This window comes from Typopeltis vanoorti, chromosome 1 (genome assembly GCF_054136105.1).
Source record: "Typopeltis vanoorti isolate ZY-2024b chromosome 1, IOZ_Tvanoo_1.0, whole genome shotgun sequence".
Lineage (NCBI taxonomy): Eukaryota > Metazoa > Arthropoda > Arachnida > Uropygi > Thelyphonidae > Typopeltis > Typopeltis vanoorti.
In genome coordinates, this window is record NC_143549.1 from 100,556,338 (window position 1) to 100,580,186 (window position 23,849).

Sequence of the window (23,849 nt, forward strand, 5' to 3'; positions counted from 1 at the left end):
TTAGCCAGCCACGAAACAGAAGAAACCCAATATTTGAAGATATTATATGGAGGGGGTTTATTTATTATATCTTGTTTGAGTTTAGTGGGCAGGTAACGTTTTAAACATTAAAAAATGGATAAGAGAAACGATCTAATTAACTCTGATGCTAATAGAACTGAGTCTTTCTGCTAAAAGCATATTATTTGAATATTCTTTTACATACAATAATACCTAAATTTCAAGACAAGATCAAGAAATTTAAATATTAACAGCTTAAATATTAACTTCATCATCATATAGCTAAAGCCGGTTTTTTTTTCCCCTCACTCCAAGAATTATGATTCAATTACTTATCCTTATAGAATTATGTTGTCATCTGGGACGGTGTTTAAAAAAATAATAATAACTGTTCAAATTCCAGCAGGTAATTGTTAATATCTTTCTCTTACTGATTAGACTCGATTGTCTATTATACAAATGTCAAGTTTTTTGCTACATGACTGTTTAAAGACATGACTGTTTAAAGACATCGCAGGATTTCTCATCGGAATTGATATCTGTTTCGCCACTAGTGGCGAATTCTCCATGCTTGCTGCGCAAGCTCATTAATTGAGAAAGAAGTAATATTTATTTGTTAATAAATGCATGCATTTATAAGCATTCCATTTAAGCTTTTATTTTTGGAGACAAAAGACATCTTAAGCTTGCGCGGCAATAATTGAGCTTTGCGTTGTGTATCGAAGGCCGATGTTTGCTCATCTAGTCAAAGCTACCTTGGCTTGCTCGGTTGTAGGAGCTTCCAGGTCCTCGCTGCAGCACTGTGATTTCATGCGCGCGCATAGCCATTTCCGCTCCCTTCACGTCGTCTTAAACACAAGGCCATACGCAGTCAAAGTAGCTCTAGCCAGTGAGCTCCAGCAGCCTTTACAAGTGTGTGTGTTACTTAGGAAAATTAAGTTATAACCAACTTTTTATGACGACGTTATTGACCAGTTCATAAAGAAAAACCGTAGGGTAGAATTTGTATTCAAGTAGCTAAATTAAAAAAGATAGAATATCATTTGTAAAATAAATGTTGTTATTTGTGTGATTAAATGTACATAAATTTCTAAATATATAGTTTTAAATGGCCAGCAATTCATTATTCCGCTAATCAGACTAAAATCACACCTCTCACTCCCTGGATGATAACAAGAGCAAGCGCGAATTTCAAGACCAGCATTCGCCCCTGTTCGCTACTTTGTTTCGGACCTGTTTTGAACATCTGCGCATCTAATCATCACTACAACTCGTATTTACGATCAAATTTTCTTTCTTTTTATTCATACTACTACTACTACTACTACGCCCCCCCTTTTTTTGGGGGGACAACTTTCCTTCATCACGCTTTCATAAAATTATAACCTCCAGTTATTCATTCCAGTATTAATAGTTATTTTTCTCTCTGGCGTTTGAACTCTATAAATTTATTAGCCTTCCGTCATTTGGGACTGTCCTTAAAAAAGCGGATATCTCAATCACTTAAAATACACTTAAAATCTTTTCCCTTTATGCCTGTTTTTTTTTGCTGCTTTTATAAATAATCTTTTGTTGCGCTGGGCTTGTCTAGAAGAATGATTTTTTTGCATTCATGTAAAAATTAATGCATCCTTGTTTGGTAGCTACTAATATTTAAAAAAAAAAAAAGATCTGCAAATGTATTTTCTCCATGTACAGTTATAAAAAAGGAAGCAGAAGTTATTTGAGTCGAGAATCTTTTTTTATTATTATTCCTAAGATGCTTTCCAATCATTTTAAATAATTCACATACCTTCAAAGTTCTTTTAAAGGTAAGTTTTAACTTAGAAACATTCAAAAGATAATTGCAGCGAAAAGGTATTTAATGTAATTTTTTTCCCAACTCTGATCGCTCATATTAGGTTACATCATTACCGAAGTAGTAACACTATCGAAATGGTAACGAGAGAGATATCTTTATAGATAGCTTTAAATGATTATGTTATCTACCGCCAAAGAGTTTACCTTCTTCGCATTCTTTAACTGCAGTTTTGCACGAAGGGAGCGCTGATAACTTTAACTTTCTTTAAAGGCCAGCCTCCATTACATTTAGGAAAGATTACTACAGCAAATGCCTATTTAAAAAAAAAAAAAAATGCTGTAAATGGTAGCTATCATTATATCGAAGACAGTTAGTATAATAGAGTCCATTTCAACCAGTGCTATAAAACAATAGCACGAAGTGCTTATTAAAGATTTTTTCCGCGCTTTTCTTTTCTGTATTAGTAACTTTAGTAATAAATACTGACACTTTTTTTTTTTTTTTTTTTGCATTCATGCAGCAATTATAGTACCAAATTATATCATGCAGCAATAGTACCAAAGACAGAAAATGTGTGTGTGTGTGTGTGTGGGAGGGGGGGGGGATACTTGATCTGAAAGTATTTTTGTGAAAACTTCTTATACTTTGGTTATGCATTATAACAATTATTATAACCTCTAAAAGTCATAAGAGAAAGGATGTATAATAAAGAAAATATAATAATTAAAAGCAAGCAGTAAAGCTGTCTTCTGCACGTATCTTTTATTAAAAAAAAAAAATTAATGACTACCGAAATAACTCCAAGGAGCCTTTAATTTCTTGGATCACAGTTTGAAGAATCGTGATTAAATCAGTAATCAATACATTATGGACGTTATATTCCTCATTAAGTACAAAATATCTACTTAATGAGGAATTCTGATACCAGTTTTTATGAATTGCTCACATTTCTCGCAAAATATGTCGCTCTTGCTGCATTTTATACTGACATCTAAAGAATTATTCAAAAAAGGTATATTTCTGTAAATGCCTTGATTTTTTAAAATTGAGTTTATAATAATACCGGTTTTAAAATGTGAATAACTTTTGCGTATCACTTGACTGGATAAAAGTTTGAAAACATTTATGTTTACGAAGTTTTATCTGTCACATTTTTGAAGATGATAAAATAACGCTCATATATCTTATTTGGGCTCAGTATAATTTTGAATATATTTCCTCAATTTCCTTTAACTCCTACCCCACAAATTTTTCCTAGAAACTGATTATTTATTCTTGTAGCATTCTTCTGATATGCATTTCCGTTTTCCTAACAAGCATGTTTTCATTTCGTGCCTAATTTTTCTCGCTTTAAATGATCTCTGTGGGCATGTGCGTGTATGTGTTGTAACAGTGGTGTAATTATTCCTTCCGCGAAAATCCCGTCATAAGAAGGCGGGCTCGACAGTATTGGACCAAGTGAAAGCACTGAGTAGTTATAAACGCTCTAGGGCTTACTGAAAGTTTGTTTGCGGGGGAGGTTGGATATACCCCTTAAACCTGTACGAGCTTCTTATAGAACTTGTGCATGCCACTTTTCAGTGCCAGTTTCGCCATATATTCTCAGGCCAGTTTATTTTGTGCGATAAAACACCCAAGTTATTTGGCAAGAAAAACACTACGCAATCTCCATATGATATTGGCTAACCCAACTTGCATTTCAGAGAAATGCTGGTCACGTCAGCTACGAGAATCGAACCCAGTCTTTTCCATCCAAAAGGTTACATGCTGCGTTATCCTTTCAATTGCACACTGGGGATATCATAGTTTAACTACCGGTCTGCGGTACTATAAAAATGTCATCTTGCAGTTCCCCTTCGTTAAAATATGCTGTTCAATAGCCTCTACTGATTTGTATTGAAAATTGTAATTTGATGAATATATTTTATAGGAGGAACTTTTTAAATAAAATTCCGTGTTATACTACAGTTTGCATATTCGTTTCTCTTAAGGTATTCAGCCCTAACCTACCAACAACATACTGGAGTTCTACCTGTTTAATTCAGTTGTTGTATACATTTTTTTAAGATAGAAGAGCTTGAAAACGTGTGGCTGTTTATTTTTAATTTATAATTTTAATATTAATTTCATTTTCTATTTTTTTTTTTTTGTCACATCCGGCTGGCAAATTTATAGCATTTATTATTAAAAGTAGTCGCAGACATTATTAAAGGCGATATTCTTTATTCCTACCTGGCTATTAAGTGTACGTACTTAATTACTTATTGGAATTCAAAAGCTTGTTTTGTTTTTATTGGACAATGAAATTTGTCTTCTGAATTCGCCTAAGGTAGAATGCTTATTGATTGGAGAGAGAATACGCTAAGCCACTCGACCAACCAGGTCCGACATATTTACTTATATAGTAATTTATTGGTTTTATATTCAGCTATTGTAATTTCTTTTTCGTTTGTTTTGCTGTCTCACATGGTTTGTCCAGCTGCTTTTTGAGGAATTTCATTTCTGCGCTTTGAATTCATCTTTTTCATCTTTGTTTTCTATTATCCACGTTTTCGTTTTCATATATTAAAATTAGTAGAGCCAGAGCCTCCGTAGCTTAGTCGGTATAGACGAAGCACTTTGATCGGAAAGACCTGGGTTCGATCCCCGTCCATGATGAGGAACCTTTATCTGGTTCTTTCGATTAAAGGTGAGTTAGCCAGTGTCCTACGGAGGTAGAGGAGTTTTTTTCACCCCAAAACTTAGGTTTTTCGTCCCTCAGAACAGGCAAACTGGCCCCGTGAATCAAAATATTCACGTATTTCAAAAATATATACTTAATCCCTCATTAGGAGGGCTCAACCAGTCTCGGGGGAAACCCCCACACGAATAAATAAATTAAAATTAGTTTATGCAGGACACTTTATAATTTAATTCTAGTATATTTTTGTATTAGATATGGCTTCAATGTATTATTTATATTATGCAGATAATATATATTATGTATTCGATTCTGTAAATATTTAATAGTAATATAATAATTCGAAGTCCTTACACGCCCACGACCTACCAAGTATCCTAGATTTTGGTAAGCATGATTTTAGGATGGGTTAGCCTTATGCCTAACTATATATTCTTCTGTGTATATTGCGTTTGCTCTCTTGTGGGACGATAAATCGTAGTGTTCGGAAGCAGAATTAGTCCATCTCCGTATAAGACTGCTAACTTGCCTTCAACTGTAAATCCATGATAAAGTTTTTCATTCCCCTACAAGGAGTCGAGCACTCTTTCCAATCAAAGGGCTTTCTCCAAACCGACTGACCTACGAAGGCTCTTCTGAAAGTATTTACTTGTTTTGATATTTTATTTAGCTAACATAGTTCTACTTTGTTTTCCCCTTTGAACGCAATTATTTTTCTCTATTATTTGGTTATTTTTATATTTTTCGTTTTCTTCTTCTTTCTCATCCGTGATATTACTGATTGAGTCTCCCTATGAAGAAATCTTTGCCGTCTGACTCTGTCTCTGGCCATTTTTGTCATATCTCTCTCTCTCTCTCTCTCTGAAGCTCGATAATCGTAACCTTTCCTCCAAAGTCTGTAATAACCAAGTATTGTTCTTATTATTCCTTCAATGATCCCGTTCAATGCTATATTTGGTAATCTCTGAGAAACTATCATTCTTTGGAGGCATCCAAACCGTCTTCATTGTTGTTTCAGAACTATATCTATGATATCTTCTCTATGGTTTAATTCTTGTTTGAACTTTCTTGTTTGTTTTGTGTTCTGACCAGTCAGTCTTATTTATTTTTTTTAAGCATTTCATTCTAGTATTTTCTGATTGTCTCCATGTCTTGGCTTCATATTTGCCGTAGGTATAATAATAGTTTTATAGAATTTTGATTTGAGGCTTCTTGAAATGCTGTTATTTTTCCACATTTTGTTTACGATATTTATATTAGACCATCCCATGTTCAGTTTGTATTTTATCATTTCTCTGTTGTCGAGTTTGTGAGTAATGAGACTGTCAAGATATGTAAATTGCTTCACCTCTCCAAGTATATAATTTTCTAAAGTTTATTGAAAATTATATTGTATAGCTCTCCTCATCTCTTCCTATTGTTATTGTTTTGCTCAGATTGATTTTAATTCTAAAAGTTTTGCACTCTACTTTTAAAATTTTTATTGTCTTTTCCAGTTGTGCCCTAAATTCTCCAAGAATTCTAATATCATCTGCATATTTAATGACGTTTATTTGTAGACCTGGTTCTTCGGCTATGGTTTTGCATATTTCTTCGAGATAGATAGTAAATGAATTTGGTGAGAAATTGGCAATTGCATGACTTCTTTTTTCTACTTTTCTGCAGTGACTAAATTTTATAATTTAGACACTGCAAGTAATAATATATCTGATATTTTGAGTTTATTTGTATTATATATGGGTTCTGATGTTGCTTTTTTTTAAATATTATCTATCTATCTACACACACACACACACACACACACACACAAAAACATATGTATACAGTATATGCAGAGTTTGTATTTTACTATTGTTATATTCTGGAAAAATTTTGAATATATATATATATATTTAAAAAAAAAATTTTTTTTTTTAGATTTTGACTCTCTGTTATCTCAGCATATATTTTTATTTTGTAACCTGTATTTATTACTGGCTATTTTCCTTCTGGTTTTTACAGTCCTATTTATTTTATTTTATTTTATTTTATTTAGCAATTAGTAGAACTTTATCACCCCATGAACCAGAAGTTTTTTTTCCCCAATATTCCGAATGTTATTTCAAGAATTTCAGAAGCTTTTCTTTACGTTTTTGCCTGTCTTTTTGTGTACTTCTCATGTTTATATTGTCATCGCCGGTGTTTGGCTATTATTTTTATTTTATTTTCCTGTTTATTTTATTTTACTTCATTGCAATATTTTATGCAAGGTAATTCTGTGTTTTATATATTTTAATTTTTTTTATTATTATCATCAAATCAGTGATTCTGGATTCTGGAATATTATTGTTTATAGCTTTAATTTATTTTCGTCTATTTTATTACTTTTTAGGTTTCTCGGCTGTGGTTTTAATATATCCTTTTCTATTTTTATCATAAATTTCTTTCAACTTTATGATTTCCGTCGTTTTTTTTTTCAACAGCATAATTTTTCAGGATATTATGACTGTTTTTTCCAGTTATATAAAAAACACATTCATCGAAGCAGAAAGATATTTTTTCCATTAAGTACAGTATTTTGTAAATATTACCACCTGAAATGAAACAATCAAGTCCGTTGGCCTTAATGATAACTGCAGCGCACCACTCCTAACAAGAATTTTGATTGCATCCTACTTTTTTTCCCATTTGTGCATTCTCTCTCTCTCTCTTTTGTTTTTTTTTTTTACTTATTTTTAAGGGATACAAGAATAGAAAATCTTATGCGAGCTATTATTGTTTCATAATAAATATTGCTACCATGTAGCAAGGGTTAGCTTTTACAATATTAACTCATCACATACGAGAACAAAATAAGCTATGCATATTTATTGAGAAGTTAATTTTTCTGTTGAGGAAAATCAGAATATTCAGATCACAAAAAGCAATTGTCACAAGTCACTACAGTGAAGCAACCATAGAAAGGCTTTCAGTTGTAATTAACTGAAGTCCTAGATATGTCTAGGTATGCCATATTTCTACTGTAGTACAAAATCCTGAAAATTTTCAAGCCTTCAAAACTTTGTTGAAAGGAATGTTATTATTACCTGGGATTACTTTCGAAGCAATTAAGGCTATGAGAGCACTGTATTATGTCTGTAAATTGCGTGTGCTCTTCTGGCCATATGCCTATTTTTCCGGATGAAAAACCCTCTCACCCCCGCATTAGACCTTGAATGGTATAAATTCTAGTTAAACTACTAATGAAGAAGGTATATGATATTCTCTGCTGTTATCCAAGTCTTTATATCAGATTATCTGTGCTCAAGATTTTATATCGTTGTAATATTTTGGAGTCCATTTTTCAAAGAAAATATGTGGGTGAGCTAAGGATCACATATGTGATTCTTAGCTCACCCACAGTATGTACTCTATGTTTACTAAACTTTTCGTGGGTGAGAATCACATTAAAAAAAAACTCACAGAAACAAATTCTTTATTAAGCAACGAAAGAAATCCACATACATTTCGTACTGATAATTAGTACTTCTTCAGAGAGACCAACTGAGAATATTCATAGAGCAGTGGAAAGACTAGCATGTGTCCTGTAGTTGGAAGACACCTTTTCTCACCTATCCAGCTAATTTTTATAAATTCCAAAATTCTTCCAACTTTAGAATAGTGTTCTAAAGTTGGGGAAAGTGCCCCAAAAATATCTCTAAAACATTTTTTTTCTCAAATGGCCTTCCTCAATAACTACAATTGCCAGACGTTCAAGAAACATCAATAAGTTTTGTTTTAGCCATTTTAGCCACATGACTTCAACTTCTCACGCACACGTGAGAAGTTCTTCAACTTGAGAAGTTGAAGAACTTCAACGTGAGAAGTTGAAGTTCTCACGTGCGTGAGAACTTCAACTTCTCACGCACGCACGCCAAAGACAGAGAGATCTGCATTTATGACGCATTTCCCCTCAGAATAATCTCAGAATGTATCTGGAGCAGCGAGAATATTGTTATTTGTATTGCTAGTTGTGTTTTGGCTATTTTCTTATTCCATTTAAAATTTTTCCAACTAGCCCCCTCCCCCCCCCACTAGTAGTGCTTATTCTGTTATCCTCTCCCTTATTTTATTTGTTTTCTTTGTGTTTTCTATTCTTTAACATTTCATAAAGATTTTATTTTTAAAGAAAAGATTTTTAGATTAAGGGATTTTATCTCTCAGAGTCCGATAATTTCTCTTGCATCACAATATTTGGTATAAGCTTCATGACTTACTTTGTTGTTTGTTGTTCTAATTTTTATATGCCTGTTAGGCTCCAGCTCATACCTTGAAAAACCGTCTTGGACTCTTTTCGATAAATTTAGGTCATTTCCAGGTCAGGTTTCACTTTCTTATTCTGTCCAGCATTATTGTAAATTAGTGCAATAAAACTTTGCTTGTTCCACTTACAGCTATTATCACGACTTTCTCACTCCAAGGGAGTTCCACGAACTAAAGGAGTAGTGCTGTTTCAAAAAAAGTGTTACAGTGAGACCAACTTGTTTAGCTATATTGCCTTAATCTCGGTCGAGAAAGAATGATCATTTCCGTATCTTTTTTTTCCCTTTCTCTTTTCTGTATTACTGTAGATTATTAACGAAGATACATTTCATGCTTTTAATGTTATTATTTATCGATAATGGATACACCTTCTCTTAGGATAAAGAAAGAGGAGATATCTGAAATAAAAATATCTCTTTCTGTGTGTGTTATAATAGCTATGATTCAGTAATGTCACGATCTTTTCATATCCAGGAAGTGATGGCATTGGCCGCAGACCATGGTAAGTACAACGTTGAGTGGACATTCAGGAGAAATTATCAACTAACAGCATAATCCATCTTCTCTGTCTCTCCTTTACTGTACGGCAGACTTGGTGACAGAAGCAGGAAAAAATAATGTTGGTCTGTAGCCATTGCTGTACAAGAAGGAAAAAAAAACCCGTTACGCTTTGATGATTACTGCACGCAAAATTATGTCATGGTTTTAATGTTTATAATTAATTACACAGTGCAGTATTATCATGAATAAGATACCAATGATAAGCAAAGAAAAAAAAGCAATACGAACATAATATGTCTTTCTTTTTGACAGCTTTGGAGATACCGAGAACTAAGCATTTTTTGGGAATTAATTTGTGGAAAATGTTCCATGTTGACGATTACCTCGCAAGGCAGGCACTGATGAGCATGTTGACTGGTCACCATCTGAGAGATGCGTACGACTAGTTTTCTTCCTCGCACACTAATTGACAATCACATGAACATTTTGATGGAAAGTTTCAATTTTTTTTTTTTTTTTTTCTTGATGAGGAGTATTACTCGTACCGCCTGTACTAAAACCTGGTTTCCGTAATTCATTCGTTGAGAAATTGTAAGAAATCCATCTCTTGTTTAAATTCTCCGGAAAAAAAAAATAATAAGAAACATGGGAACTCATACAAATGTATGACTCTGATTTCCTTTTTTTCTATTGAACATGTACAGTATCGAACGGTAATAACGTACGATTATCCTCTCCATAGTGCAGTTGGTGGGAATGACGGCTTTTGGTCGAATCCTTTTTTAAAATGCTCAAAAAAAATATGTATAAGGATGGTTTAAGCTAAGTACGTTAGTCATTCCATTACTCCCACCGAAATTCCTCTGGTTTCTCCACCTTTCAAGTTGTGTTAGAATTTGCGTACAAGTTTTTAGAAACAATAAGAATCGAGTTACTTGGCCCGTAACAAGCCACCTTGCGTAATACTAAAATGGCGGACAGAATGGAATGAGATTACGTACGACATATGGATTAGTTTCCTGATAACTAAATTGTAAGAGTTGTAACTACGTATATTATTAACGCTGCATTCGGTAATATATCGCTGAACTTGCGATAATCTACCAATTTCTTTCCGTTATCAGCTTGTTCGATTTACATCATCTTATCTCTGTGTCATTTCTTTCTTTCTTTTTTTTTTTTCTTCAATTCTCCTTCCTAGGAAACCTTCAGCTTTTGACGATATTTATGTACTAATTTACATATTTTATATCTAGGTATGTTACTTTTGCTAGTTTATTTTATATGCTTTCAAGTTGTTTGGTTTTCTTTGTCTCAGATGGTGAACATAATGTAATGGAAGACAGTATTTGTAGCATATGTCAGTTAGCATCCAACAATCAATGTATAGTGGATTTTACTATTAGCAAGATTACCCTAGTATAGAAAGGACGCACTCTCTCTATAAGGTAAGGCTTCAAAATAGATTTTGAATGACGTAACACCCTCGAAAGAAGTAACCGCCTAATCCTTGATTTTATATTTTATATATACTGCGAACATTGTATTACAAAACAATATAGTTGGATAAAAAATAATCTTTGCAAATTTTTTATCTGTTTCACTTTTATATGTATTACGCTAAATAAAATAGATAAATGCACTTTCTTTTTTATTCATTTTGCAAATTACCGAAAAATATTCACGCGAATGTCCATGCGCCTACTAATCTACCATTGTCGCACGTGCTTATAGTCGTTCTTATAAGCTTTTATTCGAAATACACTTGGGAACAGCCGGAAATTCATGCACGAAAATGAAACATTTTGGTACACAATCTAAATTCACTAACTAAAAAAAAAAAAATAAAAACATCTCTAACATGTGGAAATCATATCTGATTCTAAAATATACGCATTTTTTAATTTTAAAGAGCAATACTGGTATTCCTCTTTTTAGCCTTTCCCCAAGAACTTCTTTCTCTCTCTCTCTCTCTCTCTCTCTCTCTCTCTCATTTTAATGAAGTTGGAGTGCTGATCTTGCAGATCTATTAAAACCACTACAACGAATAGAATGCAGATATCTAAGTTAAATACTTGTCTAAGTTATTTCTGAGAGTGGGCATTTATAATTAAATCTCTGTAAAGATTCCCAATGCATTTTAATTCATATGAGAAGATATCGGAAATGTTACCAAGTTAGTCAATATTCTGTAATTACTTCAGTACATTATTTCCACTGATGTCTCCATAGATTCCCCCCCCTTCCCCCCTTTCTCTCGTTGTATACAGGTGCATAATGTGCTGATTTTAAATAGGAGCACTTACGAATTTTCCTCTCGGCACTTCACGAGTTATTAAACGGGAAACGATCAATGACGGAATAATGCTGTGGAAAATGCATGCTATTCTTCACCTTATTTTTTCGATTATATTTATTTATTGATCTTAGTAAAAGCTTTCATCTCTTTCGTCTGAGTGATTGTCATTGAAACAATGAATGCCTGTGTGAAACTGCTTCGTGTACGGAGCAGGAACGAACCTGCGGGTGTCATTCACGCTTGAGTAAATAGAACATCTTTACTGCTGCTGCTAGTAGTAGTAGTAGTATAATTATGTAGAAATTTAAAGTACTTCGGGCTTCCGAAGTAGTTTAAATCTCATGGACGAGATTCATCTCACATCTAAAGGCTAAAGACATGCATAACTACGTTTCAGAATTTGAACCTACAGCCCAGTTATAAAATTACTTTATATGTAAAGGGAATGTTTATTTAGATTGTGTCATTGAATTTACTACTATTACCAAATTTAACTAAAGAAGTCTTTGGTAGCTACCCCTATGTTATATGGGTTTTTGCGTATATCCTGAACTCTGACCTACTACCACCAGTTGCTTAACATTTTTACCACGACATCCATTTCACTATTGGGATGCCATATTAGACATTCTTTGACTTAAACTTTTCTCTTATTTTATAATTTATACTTCCCCCTTGCTTATTGCAGTTGTCGGTTTTTAACCTTTCTGGAGTACTTGCCTTCCATTTTATATAGTTTTCGGCTTAAATCATGAGAACTGTGATTCCTGACCACTGCATTTTTGCATGTTTTACTATTTTGCTATGGAAAGCAGTGGAGTGTGTTTAGGTCCAACGTTTTTAAAATACCCAGATATGGAATTATTACCGAAACAATTTTTGTTATTAACTTAGAAATGTGTTTTAATTTTTTTACTTTCTAAGTAGATTTTTTTTCTTTAAAATTAGTAAAGAGCGGGAAAAAGTTGCCAATTCATGCAAATATTTTTCTTTCATTTTTAATATAATAATAATCATAATTTTTTATATATTTTTTAACATTTTAATATTATTCGCATATAATATTTACAATACGTACTTGCACACTAATCTGCATACAGGTATTTACACGTACTGCTAACATTTTTTTTTTATATAATATTATTTTGTGTACAAGTACATTCTGTATATATCCGTATACATTTACATAACATATGCATTACATATACATATAATTTTTAACATTTGATTATTTCTCAGATAAATTACATATATACATACATACATACAATTTTAATACTTTATTATTAAATACATAATATACATCTTGCATACATAAATTTTATAATAATTACATTATAAAATTACGGAAATTATAAAATTGAAAAACTATAAGAATTACATACATATAATAATAATAATAATAATAATAGTGGATTTTTTTCAATTCAATGATTTTTTTTATTATTAGAATTATGATTATATAGTATGCATTTCCGAAACGTGTTATTCTGTTTTTTTTTTAACAATGAATTTCATACAAATTTTCCTTTTCTTTTGTATAATGTATTAATAATAGTTACTGTAGATGGTAATTTATAGTTGCAGTTGAATAATATTACAATTTTAACAGTATTTATAGTATAGCAATAAGTTATATATATTGTACAATTTTTGATTTTAATGTATTTAAGCGCTGTAACTACAGCACTTCAATGTAATAAGTGGGATTTTTTTTATCTTTCTGTTGATCTCGATTGAGATGTAATGTCTCAGCTTGCATCCTCGAAGCTTTTTAATAAGCTTATCTGAGGATGACACCGGTTAGTTATTTTTTTATTGATTTGATTGCTGTGTTGGAAGTAGGCTGATGTTTGAGAGGTCACATGAATGATCCGAAAGGTCTCATCAAAATGAAATTGCCGATATATTCTGGTGTTATTACATCTGCCTGATGATTCGCATTCATTTTTGTCGTGGTCTCTTTTTTTTTAACTAATTAGGAGGTTTTTTTTTTCTACTGTGGCAGCCTTTCTATGTCTTCTGAGCTTTTGATTTGTATCGGCTTTGAAGTTTATGACTTCCTTAAGAGTATCTTGGCATCTCTGATCCACAAAAATTGGTAATTTTTTTCTGTTTTTGCTTTTATTGCTTGGTACAACAGATTCTGGTTGAATGATGTAAAATATTCGGATAGGAAGATTGGTGTATTGTCTTGCAATGCATTCATGTCCTTAACAACTGGTTTTTCTGTCTGCTCGCTTTTATGAGATTGTCTCTTGTGGATTAATAATAATAATAATAATTATTATTATTATTATAAAATTGTTGCTTTTTGTCGTCGTCATCGTCGTTGTTGTCATGACTATTCACACAGCTAAATCAAGATATCATTCAAACAACAAATTGACTGATATAGCGCAGTTCAAGTTCTACCCAGGTTTAAGAATAATCTGTCAGGTAACGTCGTAAAATATGCAGTTCCAAGTAATGCAGTTTTTTTTTTTTGTAGACTATATATGATTAATTGGCTGATGTTTAATTCTTGTAAATAGCTGGATAACTTTTTTAAAATTGCACCAAGTGCATCCATAACATTTGGGATGGCTCTGGTCTGTTTAAGATACAGCCGGCCAACTTCCATTGCCAGATCTCGATATTTAATAAAATGTTCCAGTTCTTTGTTGTTGATGTTGTCATCACTAGGTACTGCGTGACCAATAATCCAAACTTCTCAGTGTTCAATAATTGCGGTGTCAGGTCTGTTGTGTTCCAAAAGCAAATCACTTTGTATCCTAATGTCCCAGAGAATTTTTGCTGTTTTGTTTTCCAGTACTGTCAGGATTTTATGGTGTCATCAGTTATCAGAAGTAGGAAAAACATATATATATATATATATTTTTTTTTTATTATTATTATTTTTTTTTTTCTGCATACATACATACATATCAATGAATTATTTTGGCAACTTGATTGTGGCGGTATTATTTATAAACAGTTTGGGCTATCTTGATGCCGGCACTGATCAGATGTTCTACAGTTTCATCTTTTTGGTCGCATTATTATTATTTGCGCATTACATTATTATGTTTATATGAAGAAAAACAGTTCATTCAAAAGTTATTTTGATTTGATATGCCGAGTGAGAAGTACTCAGAAAGAGTTAATACTATTTTAAAGAACGTTAGTGTTAGTCGGATGTTGTTTTTGGCTAAACTGTCTGTACGTGCTCCTACGTAGCAATTAATTATACCAAAGTCCATATTTGGCAGCATGCTAATGGATTGAAAGTTCATAGGTGATACTGACCTCAAGATAGAATCAAATTGCCCTGCTTAAAAACTGTTTGACAGTAGGCTACTCTCTCGTTGAAAGGCTAGTTCATCTCGCTTGAAAATTTGCGTTTAGATCGAAAGCAGCAATATTCAATCCCATAGATTTTTCCACGATATATACTTTGTTTAATGCCACGGATTTCCACAAGAAGAGCTTCGGCTGACATGTTTTTATTTATTAAATTTATTAACTTTATTTATTAACGAATGCACGTATTCAATTGGCATTGTGGTAGATCTGCAGTACTAGCCTTTATACATTCGACCACGATAAATCTCTAACGTTAGCGGGTATAAACATGTGAAAAATATCGGCATAGTGCCGTAACACTGAATAGAACATCTGGAATGAACTGAAACGTAGAATTAGTGCACGACGCTTTTAGTAAATTTAATTAATGGAACTTTAAGTAATGCTTTATAGGAAATATTGCAAAAATATTGCACGGCACCACAAACGTTTTACTATCTAGAAATTAGTAGAAAGTCTTCAACAATGAATGAAGAACCAGGATTATGGAGAAATGGAAATTGGTCATGTGCAACGAAGTTAGGCTGCACGCTCTTTCAGTCTGCTCAAGAGATTTAGGTATGGAAAATGCTTTCAACAGGGAGGATAGACATGCAGTATAAGTGATATTTAGTTGACTACATCCATGATCAGTTGAGTTGCATTAGTTATTTTAATAAGTAATTATTAGAAATACTATTTTTTTTTCCTATCTGCTAACGCTCGTATATGCGCGTTTGAATACTTCAGTGTCACTGGGTTTCATGACATAGTTCAGTTCATGAAACCAGCTATGTTGAAAGGATCTGTGAAATGCCTCTATTTGCTTTCAGTATCACTAAGAAGTTTCTCCCGCAGCGTAGTAGTAATAACAGTAAGGATTATTTCATAGGTCGTAATACACGGAATCATTACGAATCCAATATCGATGTGCTCTGGACAGTTTTGTGTGTCCTACATCGTGACTCCTATCAACATAAATGTTACAAAGCAATAATCATCAATATGTACTGTGAAGAGTGACATCGAAATATTGCTGTCGCTAGCGCGATGCTCCAACTTGAGCATGATAGAAGATTTGTGACTAGAATGCAAAATTAGGGCGCAGCCGTCTTCATTAGTAGAACTTATATTTTAAAGGAGTGGAGCACAACACCATTAATTGTAATTTAATAGAAAGTGGTAGATGAATTTCATCGCCCGGTGTGAGACCACTTCCCAGCTTATTGGAGGTCTGAAGTAGTTTGAAAAAGTTCCATGTTTGGTCCTCAGAGCAAGGTTTTCTGACCAGGTTAAAGTAAATATAAAAATACAAAAATATATAAATTAGTTTAAAAAAAAGAAAGAAAAAAATCCTTCGCTCATCCTACTACATAACCTTTCGTCGGTGGAAGTCACATAAGTTTTCCACGACATTGCTGCAGTTATTATTGCTAAAAGATGACACGTTATTAATTTCTGTCAATAAAGGCATTTTTTGTATATCTGCTTATGTCATAACTTTTGGCAGGATATTATCACACTTTTCTGGTATTCTAGTGAATGATATTCCAGGTAGCTAATATTCCATTACCAGTTTCATATCAACAAATTCCTTCCAAATTGGAATTGTTCTACAATTTGCAGCAGTCTCGGGTTTGATCAACTCTTACCTATCGATCTAAAGCAGTGACGAGCAACCTTTGTTCTTCAGCGGGACACAATTGAAAACCTAATATTCCATGCGGGCCGCAACGAACACAATATTAAATACTCTAATATATTAATAAAAAAAAATTACGTGGTGAAATTTGTTATTTTCGACATAAATTTACAATGGAACGTTTTTTTAATTTGATTTATTTATTACTAATACTTTCAATATATACACAGCTATACGTACATAATTTGTTTAATCAAAAGAGATTAAATATCTGCTGAAATTAAATTAATGAGATATTTGGCTCTGTTTCTCATCAACAACATTGAGAGGTATGTTTAAAATTGTGACTCGAATACAATTTTTTTAAGTCGATCGTCATGAAGGCGATTTCGACGATCCTTTTTTACTATTTTTATTTTCGAAAAGAGTTGTTCACACAGATTAGTACTACCAAATAAACTTATTACGGTATATACTTGAAATGGGTAGCCAGCAATGGAAAGTTATCACGTGGATTGCTCATTACTGGTTTAAACAATGGAAAGCGTGCATTGACTATTACGCTGGTTGCTGACTGGATTAAGAAAGGCTAAATTCATGTAAAATCATCCTTTGTTTTTTGTTACACTGTAGAGGATGCTTCATTTCAGTTGATTCATGATTGTTTTGTTTCCCTTGTATGTACTGCCAGCCCTGATTTGTGCTTTCTCAAGGTCCTGAAAGTGTTCCGATCGGGGGGGTATCTCACCAGATCCTACACTCTGTCCTATGTAGTGTAGAGCACAGATGGACGGGAGTAGCCACGTTTGCAGTGATGGATCTCTCATACAGTTTCTCAGTGATTGGAAATAATAACGTATAATTGAGAAACATCGTGTGGTTGAAAATTTGAGGAATAACTACTGTACGGAAAAATTAGTAACTACGTACATATCAATGGATTTTCCATATCTTTTAATGTTTTCAATATAAAGAATTTCAATGCATTCTTAAATCTTTTACAAATTCGGATTAATTCGAATCCGAATTTTCATCTTTTTGTGATCATCAAAAATTAAACGCATTTTATTCATACACTTACAACTACAGTAGCATTACATATCTTAACCATCGCATAATATTATATATAAGTAGAGTCGTATCGCTACAGTTTTTTTTTTCTTCTGTATTTTGATCACATTGTAGAAGAGTGGTTGAGAGACCTATAAGTAGATCATTGTCATGTGTGGGGTGCAGATGAGAACTTTATTACTTTTTTTTTTAAGAGATGCAGGTTGTAGTTGTTTAGGATACCGAACAGATGACGAAATAAAAGAGGAAGTATAGAAGCATGCCTAGTATGTTCGCAGTTGTACAGCAAAGGGATGCTACTCAACTGCTACTTTTGTATTAACAGGTGCAACAGAAAGTATGGTCATGATGGTTGCCAGTTCAGTGGAGCAGTGATCATAAAAGTATCTGAATAGCGTTGAAAACTTCATCTTGACAGAGGCTAAAGTGAATCTACAGAAAGGGATCATCAATGAGCCTACTTGCTCTTCTCTGGACAGCGTCCAGGTTTGGAACTTGTATGTAGTTTAGAGTTGGTTGGGCATAAATTAGCATCTCGAAAGAAAAAGAACGCTGTTTGATGCGATGTGTTTATTCCCGAAAACATGGAAGTGGATGTTAGTCCAAGCGGTGAGATCTGATCGTGTTTGGTAATTTGTGTATTACTGAGGATATGGGTAGGTGAACTGAGATCCCTTTTGCAAGGGGGAAAAGGCATGACTGTGTTTTGGTGACATTTAACATGACAATATTGTCCTCGGCGCATTGAAGAATAATGCGAAAATTAATGTTTAAAGCACAGGTTTTGGGTGATCTTGTAGTCTGGGATGTCAGAGCAAGCATGGTTTGTCAAATGAGTAGGATGAGTGGCGAGTACTCTCGTCTGCAAAGTTGTGAATAGCATTAGTAGTGATTGTGAGTAATTCATTTATGCACAGGATGAAGTGAAAATTGGTGATAGAACAGGACCCTGAGGCACTCCAGCATCGGTGGTGACGCTGCGATGAGAGGAAGCCATCAACCAGGTCTCGAAGTGAACAGCCGGAGTTGAAGCCAACAAACCAATTATAGAGGTTATAATAAGTTTAGTTTAATCCTTTATCCAAGTGTGAGCAAACCAAGTTTGCCTGAAAGTATCTTCAGGACTGGGGTAAGGTAGTACAACACCGGGCAACTCGTTGCAAAGGTGGAGAAAGATCTCATCACTCCTATCTCAGTATCTCCCATAATGCAAAGCATATCTCCTTGCGGATATGTGTAATGCTATGCATTAAGGCAAGGGCCACTACCCATACCGATTTCCGCCTTTATTGAGGTCTCGTCAGTGAGAGCCAGGCCCAGTAGTGGAGACACCAAGGCAGAAGCAATGAGAAGTCATCCCAACCTATAGGGTGTACAACCTTATTATTAAATTACTCCGGATTCAGAGAAAGATGTTGAGAGTTTATTTTTCACTTGGAGTGATGAGAGCTTTCTCCACCTTTGCAACGAGTTTCCCGGTGTTGTACTACCTTACCCAGTCCTGAAGATACTTTCAGGCAAAAACTTGGTTTGCTCACACTTGGATAAAGGATTAAACTAAACTTATTATAGTCTAACCAAGTGAAAAATAAACTCTCAACAATTATAGAGGTTGTTGGGTAGACCAAAGAATGGCAATTTGTTTAGCAAGCCTCGGTGCTACACGGTTGATAACTTTGGAAATCTGAAGGGCGACATCTCACGTTTCTCCGAACCTTTTCATGGCACGTGTCCAGTGGTGAACGATATAAGCTATGAGGTCAGCTGTGGATCTTGAATGGCAAATCCGTACTGGTGGTTGCTGATTAATTGTGATCCTCTAAGTAGCTTAGACGTTGGCTGGCTTTTGATGACTTTCTCTAGTATTCTCGACAGGACAGAGGTGATGATAATTGATTTGTAGTTTGACGATATATATATATATTTTTTTATTTTTTTATTTTTTGGAATAGGATGGATATGAGATCAGAACCAGAAGTCAGGGCTTCCATTTCGTCACAATGCACATTCTCTGCTGTAGGCCTTTATGAAATTGGATTTAGATCTGCTGATGACTAAATTCCATACGTTGCATGCTTTGGTATAGGCAAATTATGCAGCTGGAGTTCTTGATGTCAGCTACATGCAGTAAGCTGAATTTTTTCCTTCTTCGACTACTTTGATATACTTTCTGTTGAATCAGGGCTTGGAAAGCGAATTATGGATTGTATAGCGAAGTATTATGAGTTGAATGCCTTCATGCCAGAGAGAATAATTTCTGTGACTCGTTAGCAAGTGTTAGGGTAGATGAGTGGAAGCAATACTCACACTGAGAGGAGTAGAAATTCTGGAGATCATCCCAATTGACTCCTTTGTATAGCGCCAGAGGATGCCAAGTCGAAAATTGTTGGAAGAGGGATTTTCTGTGAGAGTTGAGACTTATACAAGGTTGTGATCCTAGTTGCTGAGAGCAGAGATGATCTCTACGATGTATCTGGGAGGAGAACTGGTCATAACATTCAGTGTATTTACGGAGTGAAGTGGGTTATCATGAATTTGAGCAGGTAAATGTACGACTAGTGTTAGGTCATTACTTTTAGCAAAAACAGCTTCTCATCCAGTTTGAGCGGTAGTGTTGGAATAGGGACGTAAACTGAAATTGTGACGTCCAGGTAGGGATCTCACTATTTGGAGCTGGATTGCAGATGGTCGAGATCCACTTTTTCATGGACAAAGTGAAGAGCTCTGAGTAGTTATCAGTGTTCTTAGACCAGTAAATGCAACATATCGATGTTACTATATGGGACAATGAAACTTTGAGCCAGAGATGGCGAAAAGCAGCACATTCGAACTTGGTTATTTGCATTCAGGGATTCATACTATTAGCCACTTTCATTAAGAAAATGGCCAGCTGCAGCTATTCCCCGTAAGATGACTGCATTTGTCATTGCTTGGAATCAACTCGTAAGGATCGAAGCATTTACCATCGGTCAATGAGTTGAGCTGTCTCGGTTCACAAATGAAGAAAGATTATCTTTTCCAGGTGGGAGAAGTTTCGAGGTGAGGCATACCAATGTGCCTACTATACCTGAGAATGCTATTGTAGTAGGAGTTTATGGCGGTACTGTAGTTTTATATATTTAGAGATTACATTATAATGATGTGCATGTTATAGGTAGGTGCATCATGTCATGTAATATCTGTTATGGTTCTAATAGAAAAGAGTACTTTTATTGTTTTCAGAAGTTTCGAGTTGAGGCATACGAATGCGCCTATTATACCTGGGATTGTTATTATAGTAAGAGTGTACATATATTACGAATGCGCCTGCTATACCTAGGAATTCTATTATATAGCAGAAGTGTACAGCGGTACTGTAGTTTATATTCAGAGATTATATTATAGGGATGTGCATTTATAGGAGGTGCATCATGTCTTATAATATCTGGTATAGTGCTAATAGAAAAGAGTATTTCTATTGTTTTCAGAAGTTTCGAAGTGAGGCATACGAATGCGCCTATTATACCTGGGATTGTTATTATAGTAAGAGTGTACATATATTACGAATGCGCCTGCTATACCTAGGAATTCTATTATATAGCAGAAGTGTACAGCGGTACTGTAGTTTATATTCAGAGATTATATTATAGGGATGTGCATTTATAGGAGGTGCATCATGTCTTATAATATCTGGTATAGTGCTAATAGAAAAGAGTATTTCTATTGTTTTCAGAAGTTTCGAAGTGAGGCATACGAATGCGCCTATTATACCTGGGATTGCTATTATAGTAAGAGTGTACATATATACACTCTTACTATAATAAGAGTAAGAGTGTACATATATATTAGGAATGTGCTTGCTATACCTAGGAATTCTATTACAGTAGATGTGTACAGCAGTACTATAGTCTATATTCAGAGATTACATTATAGGGATGTGCATTTATAGCAGGTGCATCGTGTCATATAATGTCTAGAATAATTCTAATAGGAAAGAGAATTTCCGATGTTTTCAGATAGATGGATCTAACTCACGACTGCATGTATCATAATTCATGTGCGATGATAACATGATATGAGCTGTTGTTGTGTGGGATTGTAAACATTTAAAAGGAAATCATGTAAGCAGATACTGTATCGAATACTTGATTTGGACACAATGGATGATTTTGATTTCTGTATATTTAAGTTCTATTTTCATATTATAGGAGGTATATTTAATTTAATATTGCATATTTAATTTATAATCAAATGGTAATGGAATGAATATGTTTAGTGTTAGGAATGTTTGTTAGTGATAGGTTTAGTATTAAGCATTAAGGGGGTTGACTAAGGATATTCTTAATGTCCTTTGGTATGTACCTGATATTGAAAATAGAAATGAAACATGCATCAATCAAATTCATTCATCATCAAACATCAATCAAATTCATTCATCTTCAAATATGGTGTTAAATATAGTTTCTGTTGATATGATTTTTTTAAATGCTTATTTTATATCCCATCCATCACTAGTAGTATCATCATCCATGATCGATAATCACATGAACTGAGAAGTGGAGGGTGGGACTTAAAATCATATTCACAGAATCCCAATTGAGTACTTAATTTCAACATATATATACTCGTATTTTTTTTTTTTTTTTATGTTGCTCCCAGCCATGAATGGTTTAGCTTGAAATCGTTGGGAGTGCTGCAACTTTCGAAATATACATATACACTGTAAATACAGTGTATTTACAGTTCGGATAAAATATCAAAATTATGGTAAAAATTGAAGATACATGAAGATAAGCACGGCCATTGAATGCCCAAAGCGGGATCCGAACCAGCAGCCTCATATTTGAAGAGTGCGTTTATTACCCACAGCCACCCAGGCTAGCAAACGAATGCATGAATTTGTGCATATTTTGGTTCTGTTTTAAGTTAAAATTAAATTAAAATATGCACAAAGGGATGCGATATGTATTAGCCACTTTCATTATGAAAATACGATAACTGCATTTGTCATTTATCTGGTAAGTGTTTTATGTCCGTAGATATGTTATTGGGAACCGGCTTGTGGGATGAAACTCCTGGTTTTCCGAGAGTAAAAGCCTGCCATCTCCATATGAGACCGGATAACTTACCTTCAATTGAAGTGGACTGATAAAAATTCTTCGTGTCATGCACGGGATTCGAACTCAAGTTTTCCAACTAAAGTGCTTCTTTTATACCGACTGAACTACGCAAGTTCCATTATTATGCCGGCCTGGTTGGCCGAGTGGATAGCGTATCCGTTCTCCAGCCAAAAGGCTGCGGGTGCGAATCCCGCCGTGGGCATGGATGTTCGTGATTGTCTGTAGAAATACCAGTGGTGGTCGTCGGTAGATGGCGTTGGTGTAGTTGCGGTCAGTTGGATTGAATGGTGGAGACGGAGTTGTAGAGCAGATGCCCTCCCTTGATGAGTCCTTGGACTCTCTCTGGAGGTGTCAAATAATTATTATTATTAGTAGTATGTGACGCGTACTATGGGATGAATTTTTTTGAACCTTTTACAGAAAGTTGTCTAACCATTCCAGTTATCAGTTCAACTATATTCGGAGCTTAAAGGCCATGTCGACATTTTAATTTCATGTCAACATGTTGATATTTTATATCGCAATAACTATTACTCAGTGGAATACGCGCAAACGTCGAAATTTGTAAAACGCACAAGAAGTCTGCGTGATTTAGTTTTAGTTCCAACAGGATCACTTTTATTAGAAAATTTTGATAAAGAAATTTTGATAATTCCGCTCTAGCTGGATGAAATTAATGAAATTTTATAGTTAAGATCTATTTTAAAATTTGTCAGTTTTGTTTTCAATCTGATCATTGTTGTTGTGAAAAAAATAGGTAGAACGAACTACACAACGAAATAGCAGGAACGCTTAGAATAATGTTGTAAAAATCAAAATAATTATAAAGTCTCGATGAGCACCTGCATATGTTGTCTACATCTTGAGTAATGTTAGGTATTCTTACCGAACACTTTGAAACAATAGTTTTCAAGAAAATTCATCTTTTGATGAATTATGAAAGAATTCATCAAAAAATTATCGGTGAGTTGATTTTTCCTTCAGTTGCATTTGCGATGAACTGTTGATTGGATAAATTGCTTTTTCGATGAATTGCCATTCGTTTAATTGTTGTTCGATTAATTGTGTATTCGACGATTTGCTTTGTCGATGAATTGTCATTCGGTAAACTGTCTTTCGATGAATTTTCATGGATCCCTTATGAAAAAAGA